Source organism: Notothenia rossii (assembly GCF_949606895.1).
Source record: "Notothenia rossii genome assembly, chromosome: 10".
NCBI lineage: Eukaryota > Metazoa > Chordata > Actinopteri > Perciformes > Nototheniidae > Notothenia > Notothenia rossii.
The window spans coordinates 50,957,342-50,975,688 of record NC_136908.1 but is presented as its reverse complement, the minus strand read 5'-3'; the positions used below and the strand labels follow the sequence as shown (position 1 = coordinate 50,975,688).

Here is an 18,347-nt window from a genome sequence, read left to right as displayed (position 1 = left end):
ACTTTTGTAATGCAGTATTTTCTGATATATCGCGCAACACAAAGATATTTCGCTCTGTGCAAACCTTTGACTCTATGTCAACAACATGAAACAAGAATATGAACCTGGCTTTATCCAATGTTCACACAAGAGTTCTACATCCTGAAACATCCTTGATCTACACTGTCTCACTCTCAACTGAAAGAGGACCAGAAACACATTAAAAATATAATAAAATGTGGAGACTTTGGGATATTTATCTCCCATTATTTACTTTTCGGGCATTTTACAGACCAGACATGTCGTTGATGTCACTGTTTACCAAACTACCACTTTTTCTGAAAAATGCATAAAATGATGTAATAAATACATGGTTTATACATGTAATTACTGGGTTCCATTTCTTCTGATTACCTCATTTGGGCATGCACATTTGCCGCGCGCAAACCTACCTCTATTGGATTTGGAAAGGTTGGCATGCTTTTATGTTTAAATATGTGTATCAGTCATACTAAAGAGTTATTACTTTGAGTCCTAATTTTCTTCATGTGTGAATCAAAGGGTTTGCTTGGTTGTGTTGCATCTTACTTTGCATTTCATGTGAAAAATGTGTATTAGGTCAGCGTGAATGTTATAGCTCATTCATAAATGGATGTGTATTAAACTTAAAAACAACGCACCCTTTCATTAGTTATAAATGTTAGTAACTCATTCATAAATGGTCATAAGAGATGCCAGAAACATCAAGATGGAAGGGGGGGAATCAACTCGGTGAACAACAGATCCCAAGGATGCTGGCTAATGAAGAAGACGAAGTAAGCTAGGTAGTCAATAGCAGTACAGATAGACGTGGGCTCACTATTTGGCAAGCAACCGGTAACAGGTGCCCTGTTTATCTCATGTCTTATAAAAGAGTATTAATGATTTATAAAGTGTTCGCAACCTAATTAATAAATTACAAACTATTCGTAAAACCTTTATAAGGGTAGTCTTATTGTAAAGTGGTACCAAAAAAGCCTCTCATCCTCTTCAGTGAATGACCACTCCAGTCCTTCTGATCACAGCTGACTTAACTCCATTGAATTAGCACACAGCCTTCTAGGCTACAGGCTCGGGGGCCATGTTGGAGCCTCGGTGGTGAATATTAGATTGCACGCCTCCAGATCTCATTAAAGGAAGCAACAGGACAACGTCTGCATCTCGAATGAGACCATAGGCCATCAGGCAGCCTGACTCCCTATTGGATTGACTGATTTGATTGATGTGTGTGGTGTGTGGTGTGTGGTGTGTGGTGTGTGGGTGTGGGTGTGGGTGTGGGTGTGGGTGTGGGTGTGGGTGTGTGTGTGTGTGTGTGTGTGTGTGTGTGTGTGTGTGTGTGTGTGTGTGTGTGTGTGTGTGTGTGTGTGTGTGTGTGTGTCAGGGTGCAACAGGAGGCTAAGATGTTCCTTTAGGTAAATACCATTAGGCTACTTTTACAAATTATACAATTGGGGGGGATTGGGTATTCTGTGGCATGCTGTAAATCACCTATGCTATAGTGTACCTTATATACACACAGGTCACATGATTCAATGATTGCAAATGGCTAGACACTTACAATTTCTTCAGACGAAGGGGTTCTTCCTTTCCTGTCTTCTTTTCCAAATGGCAGTACACTAAAAGAATAAACAAAATGATGTCAGTTTCCAGAAGTATCCAGACACTGTGTAATTAAATGTGTCAAATGAGTCCACGAAAAATAATAAGTGGGTCAATGAGCCTTTTTCACAAAGATGTCCAGTATTAGTCTCAATTGATTATGTAACGTTTTTAAATAAAAACTACTTGCGCCTGAAGGCAGGACTTTACAGTGGTTAACAAGTAATAACCAATTTACATTTCAGTCTAATTGAAGTTTAGGATGATTCTCCAGAGAGGTGGCATGATATCCAATAATAATTGATCAAATAATTCACTATGACATACAGTACATATTTTTTGATGGACTGAGAAGATATGTTTCACCCTTCTAAAAAACATTTATTTGTAGAAAGAAGTGTTGACTTGTTGTAAGCAGATGTCATCTGTCAAGAAACACGAACATAATGTCATTCATAATAGACAGATGGGAAACTTTGTAAATGATTATTACCTTCATTGATTATTTGTCTTTCATCATTTACTTTAAAAATAAATGATAGGCCAAAAATATCTCCCAAAACATTCTCCTTTTGGCCTAAAGTATACCTTAGAAGCACAGTTGGAGTGAAACAGGGCAGAAATCATTAAGTTGAGTTAGTTTGAACCATTCAGGTTTCTATCATTGATACTACAAACTATATCCTCTGCAGATGTATAAGGCAGTCAAAAACAATATGCAGTATGTTAGGCCACTTTGATTGGTAAATGGAACAGACAACCTATATAAATGATAAGAAAGTCAAAACTTCTCTCTCTTAATGCTCACAAATATGAGCCTAAATAAGAAAAGTTTGGCAAATTTGAGTCTGAACTCCAAAAGTTTATTTTTCTTCTTCAACTCACAATAAAAGAAGCGCAAATGTGCAATTGCTGCTTCTTTCCATGCATTCAACACGCACACAACCTCACAAACACTTGACCTTCATGCTCAATTTCAGCCTTCTACAGTAAGTCAACAAAATCTAGGCCGCCACAAAGGGTTATGTTTCTGTCTACCACCCGACCAAAGAGGGTAAAGAGCTTCTAGTTGCAGCTTTAAAAACACAACATTTGCCAACATGTGGATAAAAGCATGATCCCCTCTTCTGTGGATATAAATATACAGTGAGAGTGAGGACGTTTTGTCCATTGATTGCTAATAGCAGACCAGCTCTGGTGCTGATTTTCTGCCGCCTTCCAAAAGATGATGCTGTGAAAGATATAAACAGCAGCTAATTAGAGGCTGATATTTTCCAGCTGACAGCAGGAGGGCTTTTAAAGCCAACTCTCTGCTTTCACTGAAAAGGTGTTTCATGAGTGTGCAACATTGAAAAACAAACACCTTGGGATACATGGTCCAAATATAGTCCTCAATTGCACAGGGACACCAGTCAGCATCACTGGCAGTCATTGACACCCAGTGAGCTAGATGAAGAGGGCCTTAAGACATCTGAGGACATGTCTATTTTTACAGTAGAGGGGTCAAGAGAAGACCCTTTATCCCAAGTATAAGGGCAATACAGCTACACTTCACTGTATGAGACATACAATTAAATGTCTGTACTAAATTCATAAGCAGGAGATTCCCTAAAATCAACCAAAGTGGTGTTCTTCACTATACTTTAGTTGAATGCTAATTATATATGTGCATAGCAGAGAGAAAGAGAGAGACAGTGCAATCACCATATGTCCTCCTGCAGGAGCCCTTCAAAAGCTGGTTAAGAAACCTTCCCAGAAAGATGAAAAAAGGAAGTCTAGGGTATTAAAAAAAAGTATACTTTAAAAATGTCATCAACTATTATAAAAGACTAAACATATTTATCACAGCTTTTTTTAAACGTCTCAATATATTTAAAAGACAATGGCTTTCTAAATTGAAATTAAGAAAGCAGCGTATAGTTACAGTGGAAATGAGGCCTGAGGGATTTAGAATAAATACCTTACTGAGATATCTTTGACTGATGCTAAATGATTCACCATATCGGAGGGGATGAGCATTTTCCATCATTATTTCTAACGTCTGTTTGTGCAGCTATATCTCTGCTGCTCCACGATACTTCAATAAATATGATATTTTAACACATATTTAGCCATTAACAGGAAAACAACTTCCAAAATGAACATCATCTATGTGTTTTACTCTTTTTAATGCTACCATAGCTATTGCACCATCCCAACTTTGATAGGCTGTCTTCCATGCTTTGCTCTCGTATTGAAAGGAGATATTTAATGCTATCTAATAACACACTAATATCAGCGGCAAACATTCATCCAGGGAGCATGCTGGTGGGGAGCTCAAACATTATTATGGCGGAGATTTCAGTGCTTGTTTAGTGAACGAAACCATCAGTCTCATCAGACTGGAGTGTCCTCGTCTCTTCATTATGTGTCCTTCCTGAGGTAATTCAGGTCTTTCTGTTGCATTAGCTGTCAAATATTATGATGGGAATTATGTAAAAACCAATAAAGACAACATCTGTATTGGGTAGATTGTTTTTCTTTATGTCTATCAACTTGTTGTCAGTGCACGTGATTACCGGTACATAAAGGGACAGCTTCATCTGCTAAATTGGTGCTGCAAAGCTTCCACTTGAGTCTGAGGAAGAGAAAGGTCAGCGAGGTAGAATAAATAAATAGCATTGGAGCCCTTCAGTGTGAAAGCTAATTATTCTACATGTAAAGTTTTGTCAAGAAATTAATTTCTTAAGGTAAATACATATAATATCTGATATGTTTGTTATGTGATAGTGACTTAGGAGTGTTGAGAGTGCATGTGTGTCATTAAAAGAACATCATGGTGATAGCTTGAATTCATTACAATTTAAATAGTAGAGTTCCCATCCAAATGTGGACAGCACTTTTGTGTTCGGAGCCATTAAAGCATTACAGAAAAATTAATGAATAAATATCACATATCACAAAAGAGTGTGTGTTTCTTTATGTTTGCTTTTAATGCATGAACTGTAGAAAATAAATGATAAAAGAGGCCTTTTTTGTTACAATATTTCAAAGCCTGAATACATATATCTTGGTTTATTCATCGTAGCCATTGGTCTGACTATATTGCATTCCTTTTATATTCAAATAACGACAACAGACCATCCCAGTGTCCATTTATCTAGCTCTTCTAGGCAACACGTCAAATATTCTCCAGTGTACATAACACTGCAAAGCTCATATGGAATAGGAAGGACCGCCTGTTGAAGGAGACAAACAATATTAAGCTTGGACTCAAAATTAGATCTAAAATCTATTTAATAAGAAGCTGAGGGGACCAATGTTTAAGGAACAATGGTGACCTCTCTGTTTGGCGGCAGGGACACAAAGCCAATATCCGGCATTGAGATATTACCGCTGGGAAGACAGAGCCTCCATCATTCTGTGTTGATGGAGCCACTTCCTTTGTCTTCATGATGCTGGTTGGTTCTTTCCCACCAGACAGGCAGCCTCGGCTACAGCCACGTCTGAGGGCCCACTTGAATTTGGCTAAAAGAGTTTGGCAGAAGGAGACCAACCAGGCTGCGAGCAAACAGCCAGAAGATGAAGACACCTCCATCCTGCCAACCCTTTGCACAAGGGCACTTGTATTTATGTGGGAGGCAATGAGACTGCCGTATGACACCGTCTGCTATCCCCCCCGGACAGGGCTGATGTGGAATACCAGATATTGGTTGTAAAGGATGATGACAACTGTGCCTACCATAGAGAGTGGATCACATTCTTAAAAGGTGGAATCTTTAGCAGTAAAGGCAACTTTATAGTCAAATGTTTTAGGTTGAGCTAATAAGAGTAGTGCAGTAATGACAGTTTATTGTAGGCTGACCCAGAGGTTAGCATAGAAAAGCTCTTTTTAATTGGATTTGGAATATTGCAGAAAATAGGATCTGTGGCTAACACACGTTTATGTCAGTTACGCTTTTTGTTCAGCACAATCTCAACATATTAACACCACTTTTGGTTTTAAAGCAATGCTTTAAACAAACCACTCCACCGTCAGATGACTGTACATCACCACTGCTAAGCAAAAGGCAGCTAATGTTAGTCTTAGTAGTAATCTTATTTAGTTATTTTTTAAAAGACACCTAAAAGCTTAAGACGTTCAGCATTCAGGTATATACTGACTTATTTTAATTTCGTAGAACAAAAGAAGAACATATCAGAAGCTTGTAATAACCTTAACATTATTTTGTGCATCTTGCCATTCTTTAAGGTCTAATTTAAGCTGTAAATGCTAAATAAAGATACAACATTAATTACATATTGTACACTAAGTCAGTATAATACTCAAGCAGCATATTTTGACAAACCTTTTTCAAGTGACACAGAAAACTGTTCAATATTTTAAGTAGTAGAAGAAGTGTAATTTATTTCAATGTACAAACAAAATATATTAATGCTTTTCGTAATGACAATCTGAAAGTACGCACAACTCAAACTGATGGAAAAGTCTATCCAAGATAAATGTACTCTAGCCTTGAGAAACAACAGAAGGACCTCCTAACGTCTCCCAATTATAACAAGCTGTGGTCAATGAAGGTCAAGCTTATTTTTCACTCTTTAACGCACCATCTGGCCAAAGCAGGCAGGTAGCCTTTGATGCTTGTTCTCGCATATCTTGGCCAGAATCTCAGATGTAGTCTCCAAGTAAAACTGATATTTAAAATCAGCTTTAGAAGAGAGAGACACCGAGAAAAGATGTCTGAATCTCTCCCAGGCAACATGAAAGTAAATGTGAAAGCAGTGGACCCAGGAGGCCTTCAAAATATAATAAAGTATATTTCTTTAAGTATTGTACTATAGAACCATTTGAAGCTACTTGTACCTACCTGAGTATTTTCACTGTCAACTTCTTTGTACTGTTATTTAAGTAACATTTTGAATGCAGGACTTTTACTTGTAATAGCTTATGTTTACAATGTAGTGTTGCAAATCTGGATACTTCTTCCACAACTGCTCACACTGCTTTTAAACCCAAAAATAGGGGTAATGACTAACATGACAAATCCCCATGAACTTTATGAGACTCAAACTTAAAACTTATTTCAGCTGAAACCACAACAAGACAGAAAAACTGCATTTTATAGCATTACTAAAATGGTAGACATATTCTCGATGCTGATTATGTGAATAGAATAAGTGTTTTCTCATATACTTCATGGATGATAAACAACCCTTTGTCATTGAACCGTTTTTTTCCCCGCTAGGCTGGGGCAGGTCTCTCTTAGGTATTAGTTTCAAACTCCAACAACAGTGAAACCACATAAGAATGGACCAGCCAAATTCAATTCTGCGCATCAATTCTGCTCTGCCCCTGGCCCGTTGAGGCAGGAAGAATAATGAAATGTTTTGTTTGCTTTGTTTTCTGTGCAAAGGAGGAAGGATGGATCTCTGCTGTCAGTTACTGTATGATCTGTTGCTCCAGTCAGGGCAGGCCCGTCACTCAACATTTCTCTCTCTTGACATCAAAACATTTGATAATCACGCCGCTACAGACGCAGTAGAGTGGGGAAAGAAGACAAGCTCTGTGCATACTCATTATGCTGCCTGACAAGTCTCTTTGTCATTGGACTAAACTGCATGACATTTAACAATAAATTGCATTTTTGCCAATTTCCTAAGCCTAACGTGCAAGAGTAACAATCAAAGCTGGATGCATGTGAATGTAAAATGAATATGTGACAGGAATCTGTGAAACAGGCGTGTTCAATGTGTGGATCCATGGCTTTGGTCTGATTGTTTAGAGGGGTAATAGAAGCTGATGAAACGGTTTTGTCACTCTGATTATGCAGATTTGTTTCTATGGCAAACATATGTTTTATTCTCAAACCACTAAAGGACTTTGGAGCACAATGTAGGTGGAACACAGTCGATAAACACCCTCAAAATGAATTTGACCCCATTTTTATTCTGATCATCTTCCTGTAAAGGCTCTTAGATCGGTCAGAAAGGGACATTTAATTAGCAAAACTCGGAAAGACTCTTTAAACTGTAGATATGTTCCACTCATGGGGACAGAGAATAGCGAGAACCTTAGAGCCATCATCATAAACACTGCTGCATCCCAGATGAATGGAGCAAATGTGAGCACTTAGTATTAAGTAAATGAGGTCAAACCTATTAAGGGTTGAGTAAATAAAGAGAAATGCTTTTCCTCTATCAATGAAATGTTGTTTGAGTTTGATTGAGTGCTACAAAAACTTCAATGATGTCTGTGTGGAGTAGGATGACCTTGAAGCTGGCACTCAAATCAGACAGCATAATAACATTCAGATGGTCTCCCTGCATGATGATGACACAGCCTTGGCAAGCCCTGCCTCTCCTGTGCTTTGCCCTTGAAGGAGAAAACATTTATCTTCCTTATTTACAAAGTAACTCCAACCAATGGCTTTCCTGTTTTGGTGATTGATTTCATCATTGCTTTACGGCTGCAAAGTAAAGACACACCTACATTTGCAAGATGGACTAATGAATAGATCTTGTATGACCTGAAGGGTAAACCTTGAGACTATAAAAAGGAGATGTAGCTCTACTTATATATTCAAGTTAAGATTCAAACAGCTTTCATGTTTGCAGATATTTCTGTCTTATATCTTATCAGTGTTTTTGTAACTGTTTCATTTATCAATTGTATCCTGCTTTCGAGATTAAATCGAGACACAAAGCCAGTTGTATTTCAAAATGTTATCAGTTATCCTTCCCTGTAACTACATTTTTTATTTAAAATAATATTTCCTCATTATCCCTTTCGTTTTTTACTTATTTTTCTTTGAATATTGTGAAGAAATGAGTGGTCAGACCAGGTGGGGTTGGTTGTTGGGCTTTGGCCGGAGAAAAGGAGGAGGGAGGGTTGATCTTGCATCTGTGACTAGGTTATTGTACATTGTTAACTTATTAGGACTAAATATGTCAAATATGTCACGCAAATATGTAAATATAAATATGTCACAATAAATCAACATTGAACCTGAAACATTCTCTCCCTCTTTAGTCTTGCATTCTGTCTCTCAAACAATATCATCTTTAACGTCAATCCCCAGTGTATCTGTGTTTCTTTTGTTCTTTTGTCTTTTAGATAACGGATGCATGACATTTACGGCAGAAAAGCTAAATAAAGGTCAAAGAAACCCTAGCATCCATTGTTGCAGCTGAGACACACGACTCCCTCTTAGTGTGAGAGTTAAAAGGTAAGCAGACATTGCATAACTTGAAGCCTCACATGGTTGATTGGAAGAGACAACCATGACCATGTGCCGGGCTCACCGGTCACCTCCCCGCTCAGGATGACCCACTTTGAGCCAAACATCAATCAAACAAAGTTGAATTTGAAATAGAGCATCTTAAAGGTGGGGTAGGTAATTTTGGAGAAACCAGCTCGAGTGCGCTAGAATTTGAAAATACACAGCCGGAAAAAATCTGCCACTTCCTTACAGAGCCCCTCCTCCAACACACATGAACGCGCACATGACCAATGAGGGCACGAGATAAGTTTGTGCACAGATGGAAGGCTGACAGGCAGGTAGGCCATCCAGTTATTTTAGCCGGGCCGGCTAAAATGATTGGTCGTGCTTTTTACAGTACTACGGCTTCCACAGATGACATTTTATTATGGATTTGTTGTCAAAGCACTTCAGATATTCATTGCTATCAGGATGTTAAGAGCATTCCATGGAATAAAACAAAAAGTGTATCTCGAGCCGGTTTCTCAAACTTACCTACCCCGCCTTTAAGCTGTTTAAGGCAATGCTCTTAGGATTAAACGGGGATCCATAATGCAAGGAAAGACAATGTTGAAGTGACACTACTGTAGTACCTTTAGGACTGCGAGATAGTGTGGAAACCTTGGTTGCTGATAACGTATGTTATACATTCACACAATAGGAGCCAATCTAGAAAGTGGATGAGATTCTCTTTGAACTCTCCCTCCTCCCTGCTCAGGTTTGATCAGGACTCAATCCTCTCATGTAACACAATCAAACTGAATGACAGCACTCAGAGTCTGCACTCGGGATAATCATGCAATCAGATCGCATTATTTGGCTTCCACAGGTGCAAAGCCAATGTGGAGCATCTGCCATTGAGGCTAATTTGAGTCGTATTTTGCTCATTCGCCTCGACAGATCTCTGCGGAAATCATCTTTCCGTGATGAGAGGGTTTCCTCCATATTTGAATGTGTAGTAATGAGACTACAATTTCAGTGATAACAATTCTCCGAAGTGCCACATTGTAAAATTCATTTATAAACATATACCATCCGGCCCTCAGGTCATAATCAACTGGTGTGATTGCATGGACAAAAAATATATTGTTATTAGCAGGATATTATCCAGGATGAGAAAAGAGACAAAGGGTGAAATGCTATCGTTTATCCATAGTTTATTTATAAATGACCGGCTTCACATTTATCTAGAGCCTCCATGATAATGCTGTAAACAGAAGGTGAACAACGCAATTAAGCCGAGGCAGAACAAGACAACTTCATGTATGGCTGCACAATAGACATTTTCAAATGCAAAATTGACTAAATTAGGCTAAATATGTGTTGAAACTACAGACACCGCTTTCTAAAAAACATTTTTCTAAAGACTTATCAAACCGAATATGTTTGGTACAGATCCTTCACGATCCTTTTAATAAATGTTTCCAGGAATATTGACGCCAAATTAACTATTACTCCTATATCGTAATCGCAATATCAGTCATAATAATCCCAATTAGTTATGTTTTCTGAATCGCGAAGCTCTAAAGACAACCTCCCTGATGTCAATGTGATGTCAACTGATAGCAGATGGCACATGAATAGCAAGTTGAGAAGAAAAGAAACAGATCTTGCTGAGCAGGAGTCTTTTTGCCAACTCTGACTTTACCGGCCCTGTTTTAACGGTCGCTAGGCAACACTCATTAGTGTGCTCCACTGATTGAGTCAGAGATGGGATGTATGAGCCCAAAGTTTAACCTCTGCTCAGAGGAAATTAGATCTCTGTTTGGACATTTTGGGAACGAGCACTAACACTTGACGTACTGCTCGGGTGAACCTAAATATACAAAGTACAGGCAGATGTTAAATCAGCTGTAAGCTTTAGGAGTACTTACAATGACAGCCTTGGGTTATAATGTGCTGCCATACATATAATTACTGTTGTACGTATTTATTTGATTAACCTTTTCATGCTCAGAACATTACAGGAATTGTCTTTCATGGACAGTATGAAAAAGCACTTTGTGGTCATCATTACAGTTCATACGAACTTAGAGGAGAACATCTACTTTACTCCAACTTGCGAGTGAGATTTTCACATTGGCTTGAATTTGTTTTCTTCAGGGTTAACTTGAGGGTGCGGGACATAGAGCTACAGTGCCTCACACCAAAACCTGACTATTTATTATGGCTGCATTGTATTCTGATCCATTGTTGGTTGGTCAAGGAAGTGAAAAGTCCCATTATGTTGATGAATATCAGGGGAAACTCCAGGGTTGAGAATGACATCTTTTTACAGCAGAAGTTTTCCGACGGCCCTAACATGTTATGCTATAAAACTCCATTCTGTCTGCTGAAAATATCTTAAAATAATACAACATTATCTATAGAGAAACAGCTAGAGTCAGAAGGTTCTAAAACCATTCAATTAAGTTGCTCACATACTGCTTTGCTGTGTTTTTGCATTGCGATAAGAACTCCTAGTGTTTGACTCCATCACAGCCATTTCATTACTGAAAGAAATGCATATTTATTTTGTTGTTGCCTCAGATGTGAAAGCTTTAAAAACAAAAAGGAACATAAGAAGAAAATATAAAGTTGTTCAACTGAAGTTTATAGAAAATCCAGTTTTTAGTGTTTGAAATGAGCAACTGTAACCTTATGATAAGCATGAATCGCCCACCATCGCCTGAAACGCATGCACACACACACACACTAGACTTCATTTAAATACACTCCCCAATGACGCTTAGTTATTCTTTTCATTTCTAGACTGGATGGTAGAAAATAACCAATAATCCTTTAGAGCAAAGTTTGCCCTTGTTACTGTGGCTGCATTTATTTGATCTCCACTACATAGAGCACATCCAGATCCAGTTCATTAGTTTCCGATTGAGTGCCGGGTATTTTGTACTTAAGGGAGGAGAGAAAATACAATTTTGCGCTCATCCTGTTCGGCAATTCTTTCTTTGGGAATCTTTCAGGTGGCTTGTCTAATGAGCTCCCATGAAATGTGGTTTCCACACAAGATACGTACTTGTGTCCGGGCAAACATTTATTTCTCCTCTCCCTTTCCCTTAAAGTGCATGCACACTACATAAATGAGACAATTTGATTTTTTTTTAGAAGCTGCCAAGTGCAGGTTTTCAGTCATTACCTTACAGCCACTTGACATGACCATTATTCGGATGAGCAGAATGGTCTTTGTGTGACAAGTTATTAGTAAGCTAAGTGTTCTACACTATCAGGGTCAGTCATGCAGAAGGGATTTTATTGAAGAGTCATGCGTTTAAAGAGTTATTGGTCACTGTAATAATTGTTTTTCTGGCCTGTACCTTTGTAGCAAGACTTTACTATAAGTAATGTATGAAATCTACTGTCTTGTTGCAATTTATATACATAATAATACAATTTGACATTAGAGTAAATGAAGCTTTCAGAATAATAAGTTGTAGGCATAATAATGTTCAAGCTCCAGTTGAATATAGTGCATAATGCAACAGACTTTTCCCGCTCGACACAAAAAAACAACATGTTTCCAACTAAAAAACACAAAGGGAATGTCAATGAGGGGGCTGTCTGTGACCCTGAGTGCCCTACATGCTCATTTGTGGCTCCTCTGTCAGTATTTAAATGGTTAACTGAAGGTCCTCTTGTACGTCAGGACATTAGGTCACACACACACAAAGACGCACTCACGCACACACTGCATCATCCAGCACTCACGTAGGTTAGTCTGTTTTAATCAGGTTTATTTGATGAGAGCACGGTTTGACTGGGGCAGCTGGCAGCAAAGGACAGACACATTGAATTAGTCCCACTGAGGACAATACAGTAAAAACAATGGGCACTGAACATTTTCTTAGTATTAAAGGTCACCTATTATGCAAAAGCCACTTTTTCATGTATTTCTGCCCATTAGCATTTAAAGCTACAGACATAGAATCAGCACTTTTGGAACAGGGCTGAAACAGAGGGGTATATACACTATGGCATGCTACAGTACAATGCACGGTCTGTTGGTATTTAGAGACATGTTTTGTATATATCTGAGACCTATAATATATTGAAAAGAGTATAATAAACCTGGACCTTCAAGGAAAAACTATCCTTAATATTGCAGAATAGAATAGGGAGAAATGTGATGGGAGCATATGGTTAATACAAATTGTGTTTTTTTTTATAGATTTTTACCTGAAAATAAAACAAATGTTAACAACATTTCTGATCATAAGACAAATGTATCCCCCAAACAAAGAGCCTAAGTGCATTATATAGTGTAATGCCTAAGATAAAACATACATATTTCACAAAAGATTGATGTTCTAATAATAATTATATGTGAAAGGTGTTTTCACAGCAGGGACAATGAGAATGTGAAACAGGCAATCAGTCACCTTGACGTCATTACATTCTCAAGTGTGGACAGTATGGGTTTGAGTCCAGTGCCAGTGATTGGCCTGTTCCGCCTCCAGTCTATGATAGCGTTGAAGCCAGCAGGGTGCAAACATATTCAGTTTTCTGAGTCAAGCTATTCAAAAAAGGTCATGACCTTTATGTTTCATTGAGAAGTCAAAGCACCACGTCCAGGATGTCAAGCTGAACAAAAATGACCATGGTCTCTGAAAGCTTCAACCCAGGGTTTACTTATTTTGAAAAGAATAGAGCTTTGAAATAAAGAAGCAGGGGGTAGTCGCTGTTATAGGTTAATAATAATAATAATAATAATAATGGGTTTAATGTATAACGCACTTCATATCCCGAAGTGCTACAAGCATTTAGCATGAAACAAAAATAAAAACAGTACACAACACAGTAGAATGAATAAAAAGCAGTTAAAACAAACAATGAAAATGGGCAGCAATCAAAGTTGGCATAGTCTGTATGAATGTGTATTGATGTATGAAAAGGCCAGATTCTGGGGAGCCTTCAACCCACGGATATGATTGAGATTGAAAAGGTAATAGTACATTCAGAGGTGAAATCTGATCCTCTGGAGTTTGACGCAAGACGAAAAGACCAGTCAGTGTGATTAGTGACCGACCGTCATCCTGTTGGTGACGCAGCTTGCTCGGCCTAATCAGTTGTTTTTGTTCTGGCAGAAAGGCACTACCTCCCCTGCTCACGCCCATTATCCTACATTAACAGAGCAGAGGGCTGCAGAAGAGGCAGAGAGACTCAGCAGGTTGCAATAGAGAAACCTCTGTCATTATTTAAGCAGATTTTTGTTTATTTTTAATGGGAAAAAATATATATTTTTCTCTTTCTCTAAACAGCGAAAGAGAAAGTTAGTGAACACTGAGCTGCTTTTTGAAGAAAACTGACTAATTTGATCTATTGATTTTTTCCCCGGGATCTCTCAGCATCATTACATATAACTGAATCAGGATTTGTTTGATGTATTGTTACCAAGGGAACATCATTTCTGTCTGCCACAAAATAGCAAGAGGTTTTGGCCAAGTTCCTGAAAGAATGTTTCAAAGAAAATATATTCTAATGAACTCATAATTGCAGAGAAGCCTTGAATATTTTATTCGAGTGCTTGAGTCTTGTTATTCATATGTGATTACCTTTGAATTATTTCTGGGACATAGTAAATAAGATTTAGGTGATCCTTTGATGATTGAAGTAGCAAAAAAGAAAAGAAAAAGAGCTTCCTTGAAAAAGGGCAACATTTAGGAGAAGGTTTCTGAATATGAGCTGCAAAGTGCTTCAAATGGAAAATTGGAAATTCAATAAAAGTGAATCAGGAATTCACAAAACACAATTTATATAACAGCTAATGGTAAAATGAGGAAATGAGCACACAGCATAATCAAATGTAGCCTTTGTGTGAATCAGCTACCTATTCAATGTTGAAAAGCACTTATTGTCTAGATTGTTTTAAACAAATGTAAAGTTACAATCATTGTTGATTTTTTACATTCACAGTAGAGGTCAATTCGATAAGTAACTGAAATATATAGGACCCAATCAGATGTCTGTCAATTGGCCATAATAAACACTGTCAACAGATCTTTCATTTGGCATCTGTATGCAAACCTGTACCATTTTGATTATCATATCTCTTATATTAGGAAGCTAATTTAGAATGTGAGTGTTAAATTGGTTCTTTGATGGCCTTATATAGTGCATATAATCAATGTCAGTCAATGCTTTCATTTCAGGTCACTCGATTTCCCCTTTTAATTGGAACTTAATGTCCATATGGGATGCTAAAATGCGGACTGTAATTTCCCAGTGCCGCACTTCATTCATTACCAATGCATAAGCAAAGGCTTCCATCGTTGTCAGCCCACAACTTCAGACCTAGTCTCATGTACAACTCAGAATATCCTAAGAAGCAATTACCGGAGCAATAACAAACCCCTCACTTGGAAAATCATATTGATTACTAATTAGTGCCTAATAAAAAAACCTAGCCAGCCACTACTTGGAAAGTGAAATGACTCTTCTGATTATGCTTACTGCACATGCATAAAGACAATTTTATTTGAATAAATACATTTAAAAAGGTGATGAGCTCTGAGGGAGCGGGCGCAGGGAGGCTGTGATTGGCAGCTCCTTTTCCAGCAGAGAGGTGTGTTACATAAGGTGGCCTGTTGTGTTGTGTGGACCAGTCTGTGCTGGAGAGTGCCTGCATGTGTGTACACGTATGTGACAGAAATGGTTTGAAATAACAATTAAGCATTACATGAGATTCAATTTACACAGCCTGGGTAAAATGTCAGTTATTAACTTGTGATGACATGCACAATCCACATGTCTTAAAATAGGGAGTATGTTAATATTCAGATAACTGCTTTTATCTACATCTCATATTTTGTGATTTACATTTAATTTGAAAAAACAGTAGACAATATCAGCTTTTTCTAGATTTAAACTCAGTGTTCTTCACAAGAAAAGTGTCTCCACTACGGCATTGAAACCAGGAGTATATGTTTGCAATGTATTGTATGTATAAATATTATATTACAATAGATTTGAGGCTTTAAGAGCCAGTAATGTAACAAATAAAATCCCAAGATTGAAAAACCATCAGTCATTGGTTGCCAGTTTTGTTGGCTACAGTGCACCCTGCTATAATGACTGCAGAAATATCAGAAACCCTTCTTATTACAGTTAAAGTCAACGGCATCAAAAAATCATCATTCGTTAAAACAGTTTAAAGTTCCACAATAGTCCGTAAGCTAGTTGGAGGAGACTGCATTAGTTTCCCCTTAAGTAAACCTTATGAACTGGACTTTGACGTGTGACCAAATAAGTCCAAACCATGAGACAATGACAGTAAGAGTAAGGACAAACAATAAGTATTTTGAAGAGAGGAGCAGAGGAGTGCAATCAGCCTCTCTGCTGACTCGTTCCAGCAGAGCAACTCTCACTGAGCAGTGTGTTCCACTCAAATCACATGCAAATGTAATTTGTGTTCCCAAGTTGGCCACACCAACTGCCCACCCACCTCCCAGGATATTTGCATGTGAAGATTGCACCGCTACACCAGTGAGAAGGTGGAGGGAGGAAGGGGCTGGGGGCTGTGTTATGTTCCCAAAAGAAAATCATATTCAACGGTTTGTTCTTGAAATCTTTGAGGACACTACAAACCACGCAGTGCAGAATACATCATTAATGCACGTCAGCTTGGTGTATACCAGATAGTCCTCAATTATTCATGTGGCGACATGCAGACACACACAGAGACATCACCATTTCTAAGTAACACACTCAGACGAAGGTGTGATCACTGTACACGTAGATATACCTGATTCATCGTCTCTTATTTGAACACACTGTTCTGGTACATTTCTATTTCAGAATTCGCCTTTTAAAGTTCTCCTGCTTTACAGTCTCTGCTCATCGAATGGATTGAGACACGGTGGATGTCAACAGTTTGACCGGAGACGCATCGATTGGATGCAAAGAAATCAGAAGGGCAAGTCTCACCAAGCACAAAATCTGCCTTTAAAAGAAAGACCTTCATCATGTATCATCTTGTGTAACATCCGAGAATGGAGGACATCTGGTCACCCTTGATGTTTATCTTTCCAAATCCAAAAGTAATTCAGAGATTAAATCATCTCCTAATATCCTTTCTTCCAACGAGGCAAGACAAAGCAGAATAAACAGTTGAGAAGGACAAGGCAAATAAACATGAGAAATGTAATCCAGAAGTATTTGATGTGATCATGTTCTAATTAAACATGCTGCAATTCATTTGTATTTAACAAAGCTTGAACAGGGTGTCACGCTGGTGGTCAACCCTATGAACTTTATCTTAGCCTGAAGGCTTTCTCCTTTAAGTAGAAAATAATGTTCCTGTGTGTCCCTGGCTCTGCAGCCTGTAATGTTAGCTGGACATGTAAAGTGACAGAGAGCACTTTAAAGGTTTCGTTCCTTCAGGCGGCTTGCTTTCAGAGCCCAGTCCGCCTGGATTGTGAACAACCAGACCTCACCCACTGACGCGGTAGGCGAATACATTGTGACCATGACCTTTAACGGAAAAGTCTGTTTTCTTTCGTATTGTGGGAAATTCTGACAAAGTTATTAACAGCGCAAGTCTGACCTGAGCCAGAGAACAGATGAAATAAAACTCATCAAAACCTGTTCTCTTTATATCTTTCTACTTTGTGAGGCCGGGAGAAGGGATGTGTTGCATGAAGTGTGATGGATGGAGGTGATAAAAGTGCTGAAAAAAACAAAACAAAAACGTCCAAGGTTGAAACGATGACCAATGAGGCATTGTTGGTGTTGAGATGATCGATATGGTGCCAAAGCAGTCAGAGCAACAGGTCAGACTGAAACTGAGTGGCTCTTAGGGGGCCAGTAACAACACTCTACTGGGATAAAGTATTCTAATAAGAACTTACTGTGAGTACTAGGGAACAGCTTTATCAATTGGGTAAAGATAAGGTGTAAGAAGTATGTTTTTGGTCCATCTTAATGGATGGAGTGCTGCAATGAGTCCTAACACTAATACCAAAAATCCCTGATTTCTAAGTCAAAGGTTTTTGGAACATGTTAACACAAGCTGAAGAGATTTTCACGTTTGATCTACGACATATAAGACGGCAGTAAATATCCCACTTGTGTTTGTCCAAAGATTCTAGGTTTCATAAAGACCTAAATGAGAATAATTAATGTCAACGCGCCAAAAATTAGCTGCCTGTAGCTTAGCGGTTGTGACGTGAAGTCATGTGACCCCGATTTGTAGTTTACCATATGCTAGATTTTTACTTGTTGAGATCAAAAGTATGCTTGAATAAATCAGGAAAGTTGTATTTATAAGGGGAATAATCCTGATGAACAGAATGGGCCAAAGATTTTATTTTCCAGAATATTCCCAAATCCAATGGAAAATCAAATTGCTATTTGTATAGGGAGCCCTTGCGATGCAAACTCTCTGTCCCGTCATCATTGCGACGTTCTAAAGCCTTCAATGGCCATTTTCTTTAGTCTCAGTTACAGCAAAAATCTGATTTATATATTTCTCTTTTACACCATTTCCTGTCAGACCCA

General features: G+C 38.3%; 1 protein-coding gene across 4 annotated transcripts in view; it reads right to left on the bottom strand.

Annotated features, from left to right (window-relative positions):
* Positions 1 to 18,347, bottom strand: part of syt1a (synaptotagmin Ia) — a 186,926-nt gene that overhangs the window by 113,552 nt on the left and 55,027 nt on the right. For 3 of the 4 annotated variants that reach the window (XM_079655405.1, XM_079655403.1, XM_079655407.1), the window contains exon 2: positions 1,577 to 1,634. The exons of the other annotated variant lie outside the window; for it this stretch is intronic. The gene's annotated coding sequence lies outside the window, so the exon portion shown is untranslated. The remainder of the gene's footprint in view (positions 1 to 1,576; positions 1,635 to 18,347) is intronic. 4 annotated transcript variants of the gene reach the window in all.